The following is a 19756-nucleotide window of genomic DNA, read 5'->3' as shown; positions in this document are numbered from 1 at the left end:
GTAACATGTATTACCTTGGGTAATTTTTTAAATTATTTAAAAAATATATATCTAGTATGTAATAAATTACATTAATAACATTGCTTGTGCAAGGATATAGAAGTTCCCATTATACATAATTTTATTAATGCAACACCAACTTGAGATAACAATATGGCCAACTAATAAAAGTATTAACCTTACTAATATTTAGTTAATGGATTTATGTGCATTTTATAATAGTCCAATAATTTTTAAGTCGTATCAACATAACCTACGAAGAGACTAGTACATGGATAAGTTGCATTTGTAGTGGCTTGGTTGACTTGTTTTATAAAGAAAAATAAAGAAGGATGGTAATTTATAGAGTAACTTGGTTAAGTACCTATCTCTTAAAGATGGTTAAACCTAATCTTGTAGAGATAGCTCTAGGAGTTAGAGTATGTCTTAAAAAAAATTGTATAACAAAAAATAAGAGCAATAACAATATAATTAGGTCAGCTTATGTGTGAAATCTGAAATGGAGGAAATGATACATCTTAATATATACCCATAGTGGTGTGAAAGCTAGTGAATTTGAGTTACCACAAGTAGGTCCAACAAATGGAATATAATATTAGATGAGATAGGGTGACTCCTTACATCCGAACATATGTCAAACTTTATCGTTACAAAATCAATTTTGCACGGTGGGACCTACCTTAAGGGAATGTGTTGGAAAAACTAAGTTGCATGTAAAACAAAATATTCAATTTTTTCTTGTTGTGAAAGGTAGGGCATTACTTTCATCATTCAAAATTATGTTCTTATTTATTTTATTGTATCCTATTTTACTCTTTTTCTCATAATATAGCAATATTTTAAGATCCACAATGGTTGAATTTCCTAGTGTGTTAATTCACCATGATAGAGGGATGCCCATCTCTTCTAAGCCCAAAGGTAGTACCCTTTGTACCCCCTTGACATCGTGTGACCATTTGGTCACCACCATGAAGTGGTGTACCTATAAGAGTACCCCATCATTGTGCCCCTCTTGTAATCCCTCATTTCCTCTACCATGGATGACTTTAATAATCATTCAAAATATATAAAGAATTCTAGTATTATGCATGTGTTTCACATATAATAATCAGACATAAATCGTATCATATCATGAAAAGAGTAATGAACAGATACACTTAATATTTACAATGCTATGTTAAGAAAACTAAACAACAATGCATCTTTAATGATAGTGTGCAGGTCTAGATATGCAATATCCACTATGTCATACATAGAGAACTCGTACAACACTACAATATTAGATCAAACTATTGTATATTATTATTTATTATGTATACTAGTATCTTATATTATTCCATGCCTTTTTTGAATGCTTGGTGTTGCTATCTTATATTCCTCCATCAGAGTGGAAGGTTATGACTTTATTTTAACTGATCCCGGCTTGGGTCGCTTGCTAAGCTTATTGAGTTATTTCCTAATATTAATTCAAATCACCTCGTTATAATAAATCAATCATTTACTGTTGCTTGGGGGAATCGTTGTCTTTAGGAGAGGAGGGAAGATAAACATTATCCAATGTCTAATAATCCTTATTAGACACGACTTGTTGTAGAGTGACTGTTGCTATGATTATTGCTGGAAGAGGGAAATTATGAAGTCTTACTTTCAGTAAAACAATTTACCAAATATTGTTCGATGTGGATTGAGATGTCATGGTGGGGGTGTGAATCCCCAGACACTCCTATACTCCTATTGAAGGATATCATCACTAGGATTACTAGAAGGGACATCTACAAATAGTACATCTAGGCCACTTGGACCTCCCCTCCTGCACAACTTATCCTGAAGCTCACCTTTTAAGCTAAGCATTTCTTATAGGTGGAAGATGGTATATTATCTTCACTATCTCCAAAGTTATTGGTCACATGGCTTGAGGTTTTCCTTTGGCCAAATAAGTGTGTGCTCCCACTAACTATGAGTCGCGATAAACCATCATATTCTCACCTTAAATGGATTTGTTCTCTTTGCTACCTTCACAATATGGAGACCAAGGAAGAGTTCATTTTCAAATGCCCAAGTTACTATGAGATCTCACAGTATAACTACTTTTATAGGGACTCAAGCAAAAATCTCTCTACTTTGTTTAGATATCTAGATAACAACATTTGGCCCTTTATATTTAAGAGGCCATTGCCCTTTGATCCAAATTTGTATACGAGGTCTTTTAGGATTCTAGAGCCCCCAAGTTGATCACATCCTTCCAAAACATCTAGGGGCCCAACAACTCTAAATGACCTTTGGATATTGCTACTTGTCTTAATGTAACCAGTCTTATTTGAGTCAATGAGGTTTGAAAACCCTAAAATTCAAAATTTTAAAGCATCAAATTTAGTAAATACGATAATAAAATGTTCTCTAAAATACCCAAATATAAGTAGATTATAGATCTTTGAACACAAATTAAGGTTGATTTTGTGAATCTAACAATTATCTTTAGAATTTGACCTTTTCTTACAAAACCAACAATGTAAGTCACCTTGAAAAAATAGTAAGTACAACAAACCATGAGCAACATCAGTAAGACAAGATCTGACATTTTTGAGCCTTGGGATTAATATTTCTTGAATGAACTACTAATGTTTCAAGAAAGATAGGTGTTGTTGCAGAATTTACCTATATGTGATCCATGAGTAACATCCAGATTAACAGGAACATGTGTGTTGTGAAGAGTGGAAGGTACGAATGTGTAGGGTAGAGTTTGGAGTAGAAATATAATCAATATTAAATACACACAAATGGAGGTGATTCTAAGAAACACACAAACAATTCATAAGTGGAAATCCATGATTGTCAAGTTCACCAAGTGAAACAACATAAATTAACTGTTACATGTGTATATTAGGGTTTAAGATAGACTTTTTATATAACACAAACTAACTTTAAATTAGATAAAATAAAGAATTAATACGAAAAGTGATAACCAAATGAGCAATCTCAAACAAATAGAATATTGAGATAGAAACACAAATTAGAAGTGAAATTACATAAAAATTAGGTTCACAGAATGAAAGAACATAAATTAATTATATTGTGTGTTTATCATGTATTAGTAACCGATCATCATTTGGGTATCATTTCCCCTCTCATAAATTCAGTATGGTAACTTCATTTCATGATTGGTATGTCTTCTATGGTTCCACCTTGTTTGTAGTAGTGGCGAGTTCATCTATGTGGTTAATGCTCTTGTGCCATTATGTTTGCATGCCACTTGTCTGCATGTTGTTGTGCAAGTGTGACATGTAATTATCATATCTTGTTGTTTCAAAACTAATTTTTTTGGTTGGATTTTTCCTAGGTGTGTTGGCTTGGGGCATTACATCATAGGTTGTATCAAATTTCAAAATGTGTGGGTTTTCCCATAATTCATCCAAAAGCAAAAATGACATGAAATCCTAAAAAATGGAAATATTAAATGGTTCCTACTTGTTATCCTTGTTTTTAACCATGAAAGATTCAACCTTTCATGTTCATAAAAAAGGCATTTATTTTTGAGTTCACCTTTTTAATGCCTCATCAATATTCCAAGTTGCATGTGAAACTTCTTTGTAACCTCAATTTAATCAACTCAAGAACATTGATTCTTACATCATCAATTCTTGGCCTCAAATGTTCATAATTATTTTGAAGTGTTGAATTTATTTTCAAGTGAAACTCATGAATTGTTAGTTGTACTCATGAGTGGTTTGCAATCAAGTTCATTCTCCTCATTGTGCCATGACTTACCCTTCAACATAAATTTTTGAATATGGTGAAGTGTTCAAGATTAGATCTTCGTAGAAGAATATAGGGTTTTATTATGTGACTTGATAGAAATAAATTCTCAATACTTTCTATCATCTTTATTCCCTTACAACTTGTAGTTTTGCAAAGTTATAAAATAGTTTGAAATAATTAATATTAGGTTTCTAAAGAGACTCTTTAAGGATTAAACACAACAATTTCATAACATATTAAGCTTATATGTAATTGTAATTGGGTTGCAACAAAAAAATTATCTCTTTGACACATACTGATCAACTATCATACAATGAAAAAACTTCCTAAAAACTTCAACAATTGGTCTAAAGTGCAAGTTAAACTTATTTTTCCTGTTATGAAATTAAATGAAGCATAAATATGTGCACTCACATTATTTATATTTAGTTTATCTATCAAAAGTCATAACTTAAACTTCACAATACATGGTCACAAGTTTAGCCATTAAAAGTCGTATTTGTACAAAATTCTAAAATAACATTATCACACAAAAAAAATGATATCACCAAAGATTTCATAAAACTATATGATCAATTTTAAGAATGTAAATTTGTCAAATTGTGATAATATACATAAAAATGATACTTTTAATAAGGAGACACAACAAAGTGGACTTCAAACTAAAACATTAAAGAAAAATCTAAAGAATTTACCTATCCAAAGTAAAGAGTGTAAAAAGAGTTTTGCAGTGCATATAAAACTATAAAACACTTACCTCTTTAAAGGTTAAAAACTTGGCTAGGCCCAACTATGGTGGAAATTTACAAGGGAGGTGGCATTTAGTTGTAAATTTACTAGGGAGGGAGTATTTGCCATAAAGGGGTCACAGTTTTCAAGTGATGAGATGGTGGATGGACAATGAGCAAGTGAGTTGTGGAGTGAAGGTAAGGTTATTTTCTAGTTGCTTTACCTTAATAGTGGTTTTTTTTTTGGCAATTTTTCCTTTTGGTGGGGTCAATTATTGTTAATCTACTGGTTAGGGTATTAAAATCCCTAGCGAGCAATAAGCATATGAATCACTCCTACCAAGCATAGTACATGGAGTATCATATTTATCTTAACCTACAAGATTTGATTTTTAATTTTTAACTCTTTATTTTTTTTTGAAATTTTAAAAAATTGAAGTAATTTTTTTAGAAATAATGTTTCTTTTGTATACATCTTGTATCATGCTTACACAAGGGTTATATCATCTTGGTAGGAACAAAATTGCCTATACCTATAATTTATCCAAATTGAACATACTTTATATGGATTTACATGTTTTGACACATTCTAGATCCTACAATGGGTTGTGATGTATGCCAAAGTTGGACTTGAAGTGCAAGTAACTAACACAATTTTGACATAATTCTCTATGCAAAGGCTACCAAAATAAGCTATGAAAAATATACAAAAATAAAACTAGAGATCAAACAAGGTCATGCTAGAATTTGTATCTTAGATTTGGGATGAATAGTTGAAAACTAATGAAAATATAAGATCCCTATTCTAAACCTTAGGATACTTCAACTAGAGCAATAAGCAATGCAAACATAAAATAAATAAATAAAAGCTATTACTAAATGAAAATCTTAGATGGATTAGATATGCTCTTGAATGTTTAATATAAAGATGTAGGCTTCTCCTCCAATCAAAGCATTTGTACTTGCACAATGATGATTGAGGGTTGATTATATATATATATATATATATATATATATATATATATATATATATATATATATATATATATATTTGTGCATGAGGATGTGAATGATGGGTATTTAACCTTCAATAGTATAGTTGAGATTGATTAAGATGAGTGGAGAATCTTCACTAATAAAAAAACCATCAAGAATTATTATGGGGGATCATTAGTGGTCTCTAAAATCGGTAAGGTAATTAGTCTCTATTATTTATTATTTAATGATAAATTGATAAGTATTGTTATTTAACTAAACAATATAAATTATTGGTGTTAAATGAATGGGGATAGTGATATTACAATGGGATTGGGAAATAGAATTAGGATACTACATGGTATTATGATATAATATCTATTGTCACATTATGATGTAGTGAGATATAAGTGTCTACTCTAAGATAGATAAGTGAGATAAGGAGAGAAAAATTGTCAATATGTGGGAGAGTATTAAGGAATTTATATAATATGACTAGGTAAGGGTTAGGTGTAAGAAAAGGAAAAAGTAATCAAGTGGTGAGGTATAGAAAGATCTATTATGATTTTTTAATGAAGTGGAGGGGTGTTCTAAGATCTTTATATGGTAAGGAAGGTAAGGATAGATGCAAACTAAAGTTACGTAGGATGGAAAGGGGTATTGGGAAAGAGTGGCACAAAGCATCTCTAATTAAGAGAAAACCAAACTACAATCATATGGTAAGTGCATAGTTAGCGACGCTTGCTAATAATGTCAATAGAAAAATGATGGTTACAAGAAACATCAATTTCTAATTTTGTCGACAACAACTATATTCTAGTTTTGTAAGTTCTTAATGGAAATTATACTAGGTGCCCTTTCAATGCTTGAGTTGAACTCAAATTCTATTTCTAGTTTGTTGTTAATGACTTTAATGCAAGGGTAAAATCATGAGACAAGGATGTAAGTAGTTGGAGAAACATCATAAGGTGAGGTTGTTCATGTTATATTTAGTATAGATGTTTTGAAAGGGTGTTAGAATTGTTCAAGCAATTTATGTTGTTGTCTATAAAGCCACATTTCCAAGCCTCTATTGGCATTCTCTCATGACCTATGCCAAATTGACAAGGGGTGTGAAGGTGACAAAACAAAAAAGTGGGTACAACGAAAAGACAAGTGGAGACAAAATAGAAACTAGAGGGAATTCCAAAGCTAGGGCAAGGTGTATGCAAACATGGTAGGAAAACAAATTGTCTATAAAACTATAATGGAAGAGGGAAAAGAAGACAATAAGGGTGCACAAGAAAGACTAGAAAGCTCTAAGACGCCCTATGCTTGAGAGGCAACTAAAGAATCTATATCTCCAATTTTACAAACTTAAGCTCCTATATTATACTCCTTATTATTTATGTACGAATAATGTAAACAATGATTTTCATATGTTGCAAGCCACATTATGTAGACGAATAAATTTAATTGTAGCTATGTTTCTTCTCATAGTAAGATTGACTTAGTTTAACATTTCTGTTCTTCATATTTCAAAATAGATTAGACTCCTATCTTATAATTAGAAAAATTACAACAAAATGATTTTATTAAAAATTGACTATTAACTCTTACAATAATCAAAGGAAAAAGGATGATTAGAACTATGCTGATTTCTCTTTTTAAAACAAAGAAACGTGAAATTCAATTAATGTATACATAAATATTTCAACCATTCGATATTAAGACTTGGGGAAGGGAATGCGAAGGATTGGAGACGCGCCTTAAAAGCACGTGATATTCGTCTCCTAAATATTCATTTTAAACGTTGGCTTAAAATTCTCCCAATTCAAATTTAAAATCACAAACGGCTATATTCGTCTCCTAAATATAGTTATATTCGTCTCCTAATTTGAAATCAATTTAATTTAGGAATGCAGTACAGTTCATCTTCCATTAGTATGAATTTTGCTTGCTACTGGTATGGATTTTGTTGGTTTAAATTTGGAATGGATATATGAATGTTGTTGTATTGGTTTTGATATTACATTCTTTATGATTTACTGATTTCTTGTGATTGTTGTGTTGTGATAGGCATATGCTCTGAAAGATGGATAAATATTAATGATTTTAAAGAGAATGGGAGGCGAATTAGAAATCTGAAAGGTATTTCGATTTTTTTTGCCATTTCAATCGATTCTGTTGTAATTGTAAGCAATTTTCTTTTTCTTTCAAAAAAATACCCAGATAGAATATTACTCCATGGCGTGTTGTTTTCCACTGCAAGATTTATACAAAAAAATTCGTTGTGATTGATTCAGGAAATTTGTAGATGGATTTGATTACTTATTATTGACTTACATAAAATTTTCAATAATATTTTAATTAAATTGCAATCATAGATTAAAATATAGTTTAAATTGGGCACCTGAGCTTGTGTTCAATGCCCTTAGGGGATTGAGATTTCCAAGATTGGGCCCTCAGGGTAATGGGATTTCCAATATTGGGTACCTGAGCTTGCTTTCAATGTCCACACAGGACTGGGTTTTCTAAATTTGGGCAACTGAGGTTGTGTTCAATGCCCTCACGGGACTACGATTATGTTCAATTCCCTCACCCAAACTTATATTTGCAGCTCAACAAGTCTCCATGTCAACAGGGGATTTGGATGAAACCTAGTTCCCTTCAAAAGGATTAAATAAGAATTCATTAAGATCAATTCAAGATAACTGAATTTATTTTAAAACTAAGATTAACAAAATATACTTACTTCCTTCCCTGGGTTCCTCCTCCAAAACAGAACGCAATTCACCTATCAACACACAAGGATTTCCAAAATCAAAACATTTGTTATGGCACCTATTTCCAATTTTGGGAACTGATATATCCATGGGCATTGTGTGAATGTATATCACATTAGTTGACACGGTTATTGTATTCTCAATCTTCACTTCATACAATCAGAAGTGCTGCAGATAATTCTAATCAGTATTTCCAGGTTTTTGTATCTTTTTCTGGTCTATGTTGTTTCGATTAACTTGTGCAGATACTCTCCTTGTTTTTATATTAGAGGCATCATAATATGTTAGATGAATTTTTTAGATAATGTTGGCTTTTGTCAATTTATATGAATTCATGAAATATGAGTATTGGTTTGTAAAAACCCATCTTGCCTGAACATCAATAGTCTGGTTGTTCTTTACCCACGAGTTAAATCCATGATTGAGATGTTAAAAGAATAGGCTATTATCAGGTGTCAAACCTTAAATGCAGAGTACTTTTAACATAAGTCTTCCGAAATTGAAGTAAAATATGATCTGCCTAGCTCTAATACCATAGTTTAGTAATGCTTACAAGCAGGGCTGCAACATAATCTAAAAAATATACTTACTTCCCTGGGTACCTCCTCCAACTGTACTTCTCCTCCTTCTGTCATGAACCTGCCTCCAGTCAACTCACTTTCGATCTAATCTCATAGAAATCCACAATTACTCTGCCTTCACAGAAGCGGCCTATTTGGCTGTCAAAGAAATGTAACAGTAGAAATGTAATTATTGTTACCTGGATCAACTGTAGTGTCTCCAAATAACAGGGCCACTCCATCTTTCTCAACACCTGCTGCAATTATTTCAGACTGTAGTACAAAGAGTACAGTAAAGCAAAGGATTGCAGTAAACTTAGTATCCATCCTAAATTATATCTAGAAGATGGTTAACATTCTGGGTTGTATAGACCTTACACAGTAAAGGCTTTCTCAGGGTAGTCAAAGAGATACAAATGAAGTAGACAAAGACATTTTCATGTGCAAGTGAAGCTCTAAGGAGATCGAATAAGTGAAACAATAACTGGAGGGGAGTCGTGGAGGGGAGTCGAGCTGTATATGAAGAATGAGTATAGTATCGATCACTATTGATGCATAAACAAAGACATCTTTTAAAAATACAATTTGTTGGTCTTTCCTCTAAAACAAGCAGTGCAATGTCCCCTTTTTGTATTATCCTGTAATTAGCCCTAATTTGACAAAATCCACATAAAGAGAACACAATGTAGTTATAAATGTAATCCTTACCCCAAAACTAGGATGAGATAAACCTATATTGGAAACCTATAATCGGATTAGATGATAATATAGACATTATACATATAATATATCCATTTTTAGGGTTAAGAAAGAAATACACTTATACACATGAATCTAATTGATCTTAAGGGCTCAACCATAATGAGGGTTGAGATAGGGGATGATGTGGTGCCATAATTATCCCCGGCCCTAGGCCCAAGGGCAAAATTCTATCCCCCTTGGCCTCATGTGGGTTTGCCCATGCTCATGAGGTGGTGTACCTAGCAGACCCTATACTTCGTTCTCCTCCTTCAGACAATCTTTCTCTCCTCTTATGTTTGAGTGCCCTTACCTAATTTCTCCCCAATAACTAGCCCATATGGGGCACATAGGGAAGATTTGCAATAGGGTTCCCTAACTCAACCCTAGGCCCAAGAGTGGAACCTTTGTCCCTCTTGGCCTCATGTGGCCTATACCATCCATGGGGTGGCGTACCTAGTGAACCCTCACCATACCCCCTTATTGCTCTTCCTCTCCATCTTCAAAAGGAAGTATTACAGTCCACCCTGCCCAATCAATCACAAACTAGGATGCTTTAGAGATACTAGGATCCCAAATCAGTCTTAGAAATGTTATGTATCTATCTAATGATGCAATGTAATTGGTAAACTGTTGTGATCCTTGGAACAGTGGTGCCTAGGTTAACTGTTTAGATATTAATTTTATGAGCATTAAGTTTAACCATAAAATGGTTTAGAATTGGTTGTAATCACTACATGCTTTCTTGCATTTGCTTTGACCAGTTACACTACTTAGCATATGTTCATGTCATCCAGGTGCTCAAATGTTTCATGATTGATTCATGAATTATAAGTTGTTTGCTCGTTACAAACATAGTGATTATTTTCTTGGAATGATTGCAGCTATAAATCAAAATAATTACCTCAATGGTTGTGTCTTATTGTTTACAGCGATTGATGTTTGTCTTTAAATTGTCTACATAGAATGAAAATTCTCCCTGAACAAAAATCATACATAGAATGGAAATTCTCCCCAAACAAAAATCATACATAGAATGAAAATCCTCCCTAAACAAAATTTTATGATTTTTGTGGAAACGTGAAGATATTTGGGGCAAGTGATGCACTAGGAACAGCCCAAATTGTCCTCAAATGGTACACTGATACAATATTGAGGATAGGTATTAATACTTTCAATACTTTGATTCAAATTAACATTCTTAGGTTATTATATTTTCCTGATACAATTTAGTTGCCCTTGATCTTATTATACTTCGTCTTTGTCAGGTCAAAAACTTATATGGTGTAGTCTTAGAGCCTCTGTATCACGTCCCTTTGTCTTACTGAAACTTATTCTTTTAAAAGACTACCATCAAACATTCCACGTGTCTAGTTAATCAATATGTCTTTTTATTATGTGATGTTGTTATTTACAGTTCCCCCATTAATGGTTTTGTAACTTATAAACATCACATATCAGTTCCTAGAGAGATGGTTCTATATGCAAGCCATATTTTGTTCCAGACCATGCAGGTTTAAAAGTTTGAATAATTGCTAATTACTACAAAATCTGCTAGCTGGAGTCTAAAGGGTAGAGATTAATATTACTTATTCCGTTAGTGTTTCTTCTTGGGTGATAACTTGTTATATGCAGCCTTGATAGAGAGGCCATATCAGTCCTAATAGTGTTGTACAGATTTAAAATCCTTTGCAGAAATTATAAGGGTGTTATTCACTCATATTATGTCCTCTATTGTCTGTCACAGAGCCTTGTTCATGGAGGAGGGTTGTTTTCTTTTACCAGCCATGTCGTGTCAAATGAGAAGGAAGGCTTGGGTGGTTAGACTGCTGCAGTCTTATTGACCCATTCACAGCCATATTTCTCTCATATAGCATTCATCTCCTTAGACTAGGCCATATCCTTTAATTTTAGGCCTGCAGTACAGTTCATCTCCATTACTATGAATTTTGCGTACTACTCCATCTGCTGGTATGGATTTTGTTGGTTTAAGTTTGGGAATAGATTTATGAATGTTGTTGTATTGGTTTAGATGTTAGATTGTTTATGATTTACTGATTTTTTGTGAAAATTGTGTTGTGGTAGATTCAGCTAGGTTATTCTCTTCCTACTCCCTCTTTTCTGTTTCTGGAATTGATGAAAAATATGGACAACAATAAATAGTTGTAAAGAGGATGGGAGGCGAATTCGACATATGAAAGGTCAGTTCTCATCTTCTTCCTTTGGTCTGAAAAGTGGGACATTTAAATATTTTATTGTGGTGAACGTTGGTGAGATAAAGTCAGATTAGAAATACTTCAAAAAATCAAAATTAAATCCAAGCCATTTAGTCCAGTGAGCCTTGAAGAACTAAATTAAAATATAGACCTACATGCACACCATTCTAGTGGACCTAAATTAAAAAGCATCTTACGTTGATTGACTTCATTGCCAAGAATCTCTCGTCCTTGGAGCCATATATCTCACATCAATTCCAATCAGCAATGGTGCCTACAATCACGATTAAGAGGAAATGGAATTTCAAATTGTTTATCATCATCATTCAATATATAGTTAATAACACTTGTTTCAGTCATAATAGTGTTCCCATTGATAATGAAATAGAACATATTTTGAGTGAGGGTTTAATTCTTCAGTGTGGTTAACGTTGTTTACTGATCTTTCTTCAGTTATACCACAACAAATTCCATGTTTCCCGGTCCAGATCTGATATGTTATTTTCTAGTAATGGCTCTTAAGTAAATTTAAATATGAGAATGGTATTCTTTGCTCACATTACCATTTCCTACCTCCAACATGTCAGGATCTGATCCACAAATACATAATTAGTACGATTGCTTAGATGGAATAAGGTCAGGATAATGTAGCAGAGCATAAAGGCTAAAAAATGGGTGATTGGTTCTTTGTTTAAATCATTTATCTAAACTATAGATATTTTCAAACCCAAATAGCGACTATCTGTAATTGAACCTTTGAGTAGGCCGAGATGTATGATTACAGAAATTAGATCTGGACTTGCTAGTGGTGATTTTAGTTTTAGGACAGCATAAATAAACAATTTTGTTCCCAGTAATGATTTCAGTAAAATTCAATTAATTGCATTTCTCTTTAATTGGGAAAGTCCTCACTATTTCATCCACCTGGTCTTGCATAGTCTGCCCATGTGGTGTTCAAATCTGCTCGAGAAGATATGCTGAACCATCTAAGCATCCATGCTCAGAACAATTAGTCTACCATTCCATGAATTTGGGATTGAGCTTATCACCTATCCCAACTGTTGTTAATGTTTTGTGCTGTCTTCTAGCTATTTCCAACTTTCCCTGCAAGAACATAATGTCAATTAGCAGCATGCCATTAACAGGGAGATTTCTTTTCTCTTTTCGAACAATTTTGTTGTATTTGTGAGTGCACAGACTTATAGTTGATTCTACCAAATCTTAGGTAGGTACTAGCTAAAAAATATTATGGTTCATGTGCATATTGTAGGAACATTACATATTTTAAGACTGGGTATCATTGACTATACATAAAGGGGATTTACAGTATAGGGTTTTCATTTATTTGAAGACTCCAAACTTCTAGTTTGTTTGCTTGTCGTCTTTTAGATTATCGAGATGGATCTTCACATGTCAGTTTTGACTCTGTTATTAATCCCTATCTGCTGTAGCTGACCGGTCTCCTTTTTCAGACTTGTAGATAGAAATAGTTATACTTTCCTCAGGAATACATTCTCACCTGTTTCAATTGTCAACATTCATGAACTTGACAAGTAAGAAATACTTTCTAAACCATGGTAATCACTTCTTCTATATACCTGCATAAAATTTCAAATGCCAACTCTTTTCCATTTGACTAAACACTTCCTACCCTGGCTGTCCTGCAACAAGAAGAAGAAACTCGCACTTTTGAGAATGGCAATTTGTCTGTCTTTTTCCTCTTGCTATTCCCATGCACCCTCTCTGTTTTCATTAGCCCAATTGTTGATGCCATTTTTCTTGACTTGAGATGTAGCCTCTTTTCAAAATACAAGGAACTGTGTTGCTGTTACCAACGCACTATTTTTCTTGACTTGAGATGTAGGAACTGAGAGATACTCCTCAAATCTGGGTATGACAAATAAGCATAGGAGCCTGGAGAATGTTAAAAAAGAACAATGTCTTGAGCAGTTCCGTTATTGATTATTTTTTAAATTTTTCTCATGATGAGGATTACAGCCTACCAAGAGATGAAAGCTTTTGTTTCAAAGTTTATAAGGTTGTCATGGCACTGGCAACGCAAGTAAGATCTTTTTCAGTTTTTTTTAATAGTGTCTTATGTTTTGAATATGAAATTGTGAAGTACTGCTCATGATATTCATTAGCTCCCTGGCTGGAATTAACACCATCAAATTTGTAATTACTACAGTCATATTAGACCACATCTTGGTGAGGTATTTTGTCATATAGTCCGTTACTTAAATTAACTTTCAGTATTCCAAGACAGTTGAAATTGTAAATCACTTAAAATTGATGCTTCCACATTTTGCATACATGCTTATTATAATGTACACAAATACAACTGACCAAAAAAATCACTTTTAATTATTTATAATGCATATTTAACCTGTATCAAAGCTCCCATTGTGGCACAAGATTGGAAGATGGTGTCAATGACTGCGCAGCCTTTATACCTTTATTCTTGCATCACATTTGGTAAAAGAAGTTTTCAGGAGCAGAGAAGAAAGGGCAGCAAATTTCACTAGGGAAAATTCCATCAGAATATCACGAAGAGAAAGAAGATCACGAAGTCTGTTTAGAGATGAAAGACCACAACAATTATACAAAGATCTCACCTATGAAAGGGCTCTTGAAAATTAGGAACCCCAAAATCCAAATATTCCAAGTTGAAGGTACCCCTTTGACTTACTATTTTTTAAGTATTTAGTATTAATTTATTTTAGTAAATAGTATTAGTTGCATTTATATTTTAAGGAAATTTTATTTATTATAGGATTAATTATTAATTGGTATTAATTTATTTTGAAAGACAATTAATATTAGTTAAATTTATATTGCAAAGTAATTTTAAAAAATTAATATAGTTTAATTTTTTAGTTTTGAAAAGTCAATAAAGATTAGTTGTATTTATATTGTAAAAATAAATTGCAAAAGAAATAGTATTTAAAAGTAATTTATGTAATGTTTATGTACTTCAAATTGAAATTTTGTGAAAATTATTTTTATTGATGTTTATTTTTTAACTCATCTTCAATAAGAATTTTATTCGGTAAGAAAATTAATCACTTTGCACACATTAAGTATCTTCTAGATCTCAATATTTTTTTGATTTAATCTTTGATAAATAGTTCTTTTGTCTTAGTGTTGATATGGATGCATTTTATGATCTATTGTTAAAATGAAATAATTTGACTTATTATTGCAATAGATATACATTTTATGACTTATTGTTAGAATCATACATTTTACACCTTATTGTTGAAATGGATACATTTTATGATTTATTGTTGATTGAATATATTTTATGAATTATTGTTTGTATGGATAAAATTTATGTCTTATAATTGGAATACGATATCTTTTATGTTTTTTTGTGGGAATAAAATATCTTTTATGTCTTAAAGTTAGATATATTTTACGCTTGTGATTTAGATGAATAATCATTCTATATGGCATTGATTCATTATTAAGAATGGTATCTTTTACGTTTTGTTGTAATGAATATATTTTATGACTTATGTCTTATTGTTGATATTGACATATTTTATGATCTATTGTTGGAATGAAATTATTTGACCTATTATTGCAATACATATACATTTTATGACTTATTGTTTGAAATCATAAGTTTACACCATGTTGTTGAAATGGATACATTTTATGATTTATCGTCAAAATGAATATATTTTATGAATTAGTGATTGAATGGACAAACATTGTCTTATTGTTAGAATAAACCTAATTTACGCTTTATAATTAGAATGGATATTTATTCTATTTGGTGTAGATTTATTATTGAGAAATAATATATTTTACGTCTTAGTGTTGTAATGAATATATTTTATGACTTATATTTTTTATTGTTGATATGGATATATTTTATAACTTATTGTTGGAAATCATACATTTTAGACCTTATTATTGAAATGAATACATTTTACACATTATTGTTGAAATAGACACATTTTATGATTTATTGTGAGAATGAATATATTTTATGAATGGATAAACTTTATTTGTTATTATTGGAATAAGCTACCTTTTATGTTTTATTTTTGGAATAAGATATCTTTTGTCTTATTGTTGGAATAGACATATTTGATGCTTTATGATTAGAATGAATATTTATTCTACCACGCATTGATTTCATTTTTGAAATGGTTTGTTTAAATGATCTTCTTATTATTGGAATGAATGTATTTTATGAATTATTGTTTAAATGGATAAACCTTGTGTCTAGGGGGATAACTTCCAAGTGGTGGGGTTGTTCCTAATTTGATTGAACTTCTATCTTCAATAGGCTTTAGATTGTGTCAAGATGGGTTTTAGATGGTTATAAATGTGTTAAAGAAATATGATAACTTATATGTATATCTATTATTCTTTTGAATAGTGAGTTGAATAATGTGAATGCATTGACTACCTTATAGCTATTTTTGGTTCATCTTTTGAGTAGATGGCATCTTGTGTTGGATCTAAATGATTTTTGTGTGTTTGTTAAATTGATCAATACTTATAAGACTCTGTGTTTGTTAATGAAATGTATGCAACATGATATTTTGGTGACCCATTTTAAGTACTCATTTTTATGACTCATTTTGATGACCTATTTTTATTACCCATTTTAATGACCTATTTTGATGAACCATTTTTAGTTTTCGTTTTTATGATCCATTTTTATGACCTATTTTGAGTACCTATTTTTATGACTTATTTTAAATGCCTATTTTGATGACCTATTTTATGTGCCCATTTTGATGACCCATTTTTAGTGCCTATATTTAGCACCAATTTTTATGACCTATTTTTAATAGCGATATTGATGATCCATTTTTAGTATCAATTTTGATGACTCAATTTTAATATCCATTGTTAGTACTCATTTTGATGACCCATTTTTAGTGTCCATTATAATGATCCATTTTTATAACTCATTTTTAATACCCATTTTTATGACCTATTTTGAGTACCCATTTTTATAACTCATTTTTAGTACCCATTTTTATGACCTATTTTGAGTACCCATTTTTATGACTCATTTTTAGTACACATTTTAAATACCCATTTTGAGTATCTATTTTTAAGACCCATGCATTTTTAGTATGCATTTTTGACTACCCATTTTTATGATATATTTTAAGTATCCATTTTGATTACCTATTTTTAATACCTTTTTTAGTACCCATTTTGAGTACTCATTTTCATGACCTATTTTTAGTAACCATTTTAATAACCCACTTTGAGTGCCCATTTTTAATACTCATTTTGATAACCCATTTTTAGTACCCATTTTAATAACCCACTTTGAGTGCCCATTTTTAATACTCATTTTGATAACCCATTTTTAGTACCCATTTTGATGACCTATTTTTAGTACCCATTATTATGACTTATTTTGAGTTCTCATTTCGTTGACCCATTTTTAATTCCCATTTTGATGATCCATCTTAATAAATTATTTTTATGACCCATTTTTAGAGCCCTTTTTTAAGTACCTATTTTTATGACTCATTTTTTGTACCCATTTTTATGACAAATTTTGATTAGCCATTTTAAGTACCCATTTTTGACTCATTTTTACTACCCATTATTATGATCTATTTTAATAACTTAGTTTTAAGACCCATTTTGATGACCTATTTTGAGTACTTATTTTTTCTAGCCTATTTTGAGTAATCATTTTTATGACCTATTTGTTGGCAGTGGGTCAGCGTCCCTTGTGCGGTTGCACAACATGGTTTAATAGCCTCATGTGGATTCTATAAGTCTAGTGGTTATATCGAGCATTGACAGGTCGATCTTTTGGTGCAACGACAACCTTAGCTTATAACAAGTGGTATCGGAGCTTGGTCACAGGTTCGAATCATGCAGACTGCAGCGAGTGATGCTGGGAGGGGGATTGTTGGCAGTGGGCTAGCATCCCTCATGGGGATTCACAACATGGTTTAATAGTCTCCTGTGGATTCTATAAGTCTAGTGATTGTATCGGGCATTGCCAGGTCGATCTTTTGGTGCAATGGCAACCCTAGCTTGTAACATTATTTTGAGTATCCATTTTGATTATCCATTTTTATGACCTATTTTGAGTACCCATTTTTGTGACCCGTTTTGTGTACCCAGTATATGACCCATTTTGAGTATCTATTTTGATAACCAAGTTTTAGTAACCATTTTTATGTCCTATTTTGAGTACTCATTTTTATAACCCATTTTGAGTATCCAATTTTATGGCTCATTTTGAGTACTTAATTTTATGACCCATTTTGAGTACCCAATTTTATGACCCATTTTGAGTACCCGTTTTGATGACCCTTGTTAAGTACTTATTTTGAATAAATATTTTAATGACCTATTTTGAGTACCCATATTTATGACACATTTGAAGTACCCATTTTTATGACATATTTTTAGTACCCATTTTATGACACATGTTATTACCCATTTTTATGACCCTTTTTTAATACCCATTTTATGACTTTTTCTTATGACATATTTTCAGTACCCATTTTTAACACCTATTTTTAGGACCCATTTTTACAATCTATTTTGAGTACCCATTATTGAAACCCATTTTGATGACCTATTTTATGACACATTTTTAGTACTCATTTTGATGACCTATTTTTAGTACCCATTTTGATGACCCATTTTGAGTATCAATTTTTATAACCCATTTTAAATACCTATTTTTATGACCCATTTTGACTATCCACTTTTATGACCCATTTTGAGCTCTCATTTTTATTACCCACTTTAATGACCTAGTTTTAGTACTTATTTTGATGAGTTATTTAATGACCCATTTTCATAACCCATTTTCATGATCCATTTTGATTATCCATTTTAAGTACACATTTTAATGATCTATTTTAATGAACCATTTTTATGACCCATTTTGAGTACTCATTTTAATGACCTATTTTTAGTACTTATTTTTAGTATTTATTTTTTATGACCCATTTTGAGTACCCATTTTATGACTTATTTTTACTATCCATTTTTAGTACATATTTTTAATATCCATTTGATGACCTAATTTTATGACCCATTTTGATGACCTATTTTTACAACCCATTTTGAAGTCTCATTTTGATGCCCCATTTTGATCACCTATTTTTATGATATTTTTTTACATTTTTATCACCCTTTTTTAGTACTCATTTGTTTTTGATAGATAATGGGCCATTGGCCAAATAATTTTATTAATTTTAAAGAAAATTTACAACCCGATTAAGTGTGGGCACCAATAGGAAAGAATTAGGTGAAGAAAACCTTCGATCTTGCCCAAAGAATATTATTCCTAGAATTATGTTGATCAATTAAATTAAGTGGCAATTTGCCATTACGGAGCTATACATTTGATATTTCCTTTCAATTACATCAATCTTGTTTAGAATAGGGTGTTTACAACTTCACTGAGTAAGTCATTTCCATGTCTTCTAAAGACCGATTTAATCTAGCTTCCTGCAAAAAATAGATTTTCCTTCCAACTTACTATCCTCATCACACGCTTAGCACATAAATCCATATTACATCAATTAACCATTTGAATCCAAATTTAAGAGGAACTAAAGAACAAGTTAGAAATATAAATCGCACAATGATCATGTAGATGCATATCAAGGATTAAATCAAGCCCTACCAATCATCTTAGAAAGACTTGTAATTTCCTCTCTAACTTAGAAATGAAAAGTCCATGAGAGCTCCTTGACATCTTCAACAAAGTCAATTTCTACAAAGAGCAGAAGATAATAGAAGGATACACATAGATTTCAACGTATACAAACCTTAAAATTTCCATAGATCTATAAAGGCGATACAGTAAACATAGAGGGACCAGAGAAGAAAGAAAGGGAGACATGCATAAAGTTTTAAAATGCTTTCATTAATCACAATATGAACCACTAAGTTAAAAAGGAGGCAGAGACCAAAATAAATACCTCAAACAAACAACACATGAAAATATGTAAGAGTGATTATCTATACTATTGATAAATAATTATCTATGAAGACAAAGA

General features: G+C 31.5%; 1 long non-coding RNA gene across 1 annotated transcript; it reads left to right on the top strand.

Annotated features, from left to right (window-relative positions):
* Nucleotides 1-7355: 7355 nt before the first annotated feature.
* LOC131038513 (uncharacterized) lies at nucleotides 7356-11562 on the top strand. The gene is made up of 3 exons (XR_009104502.2): nucleotides 7356-7404; nucleotides 7518-7589; nucleotides 11270-11562. It is a non-coding gene; the product is annotated as an uncharacterized LOC131038513 (long non-coding RNA).
* The last annotated feature ends 8194 nt before the right edge of the window (nucleotides 11563-19756 follow it).

The sequence above is a fragment of the Cryptomeria japonica genome, chromosome 9 (assembly GCF_030272615.1).
Source record: "Cryptomeria japonica chromosome 9, Sugi_1.0, whole genome shotgun sequence".
Classification (NCBI taxonomy): domain Eukaryota; kingdom Viridiplantae; phylum Streptophyta; class Pinopsida; order Cupressales; family Cupressaceae; genus Cryptomeria; species Cryptomeria japonica.
Note: the sequence above shows the minus strand (reverse complement) of the source record. Positions and strands in the feature narration are given on the sequence as shown.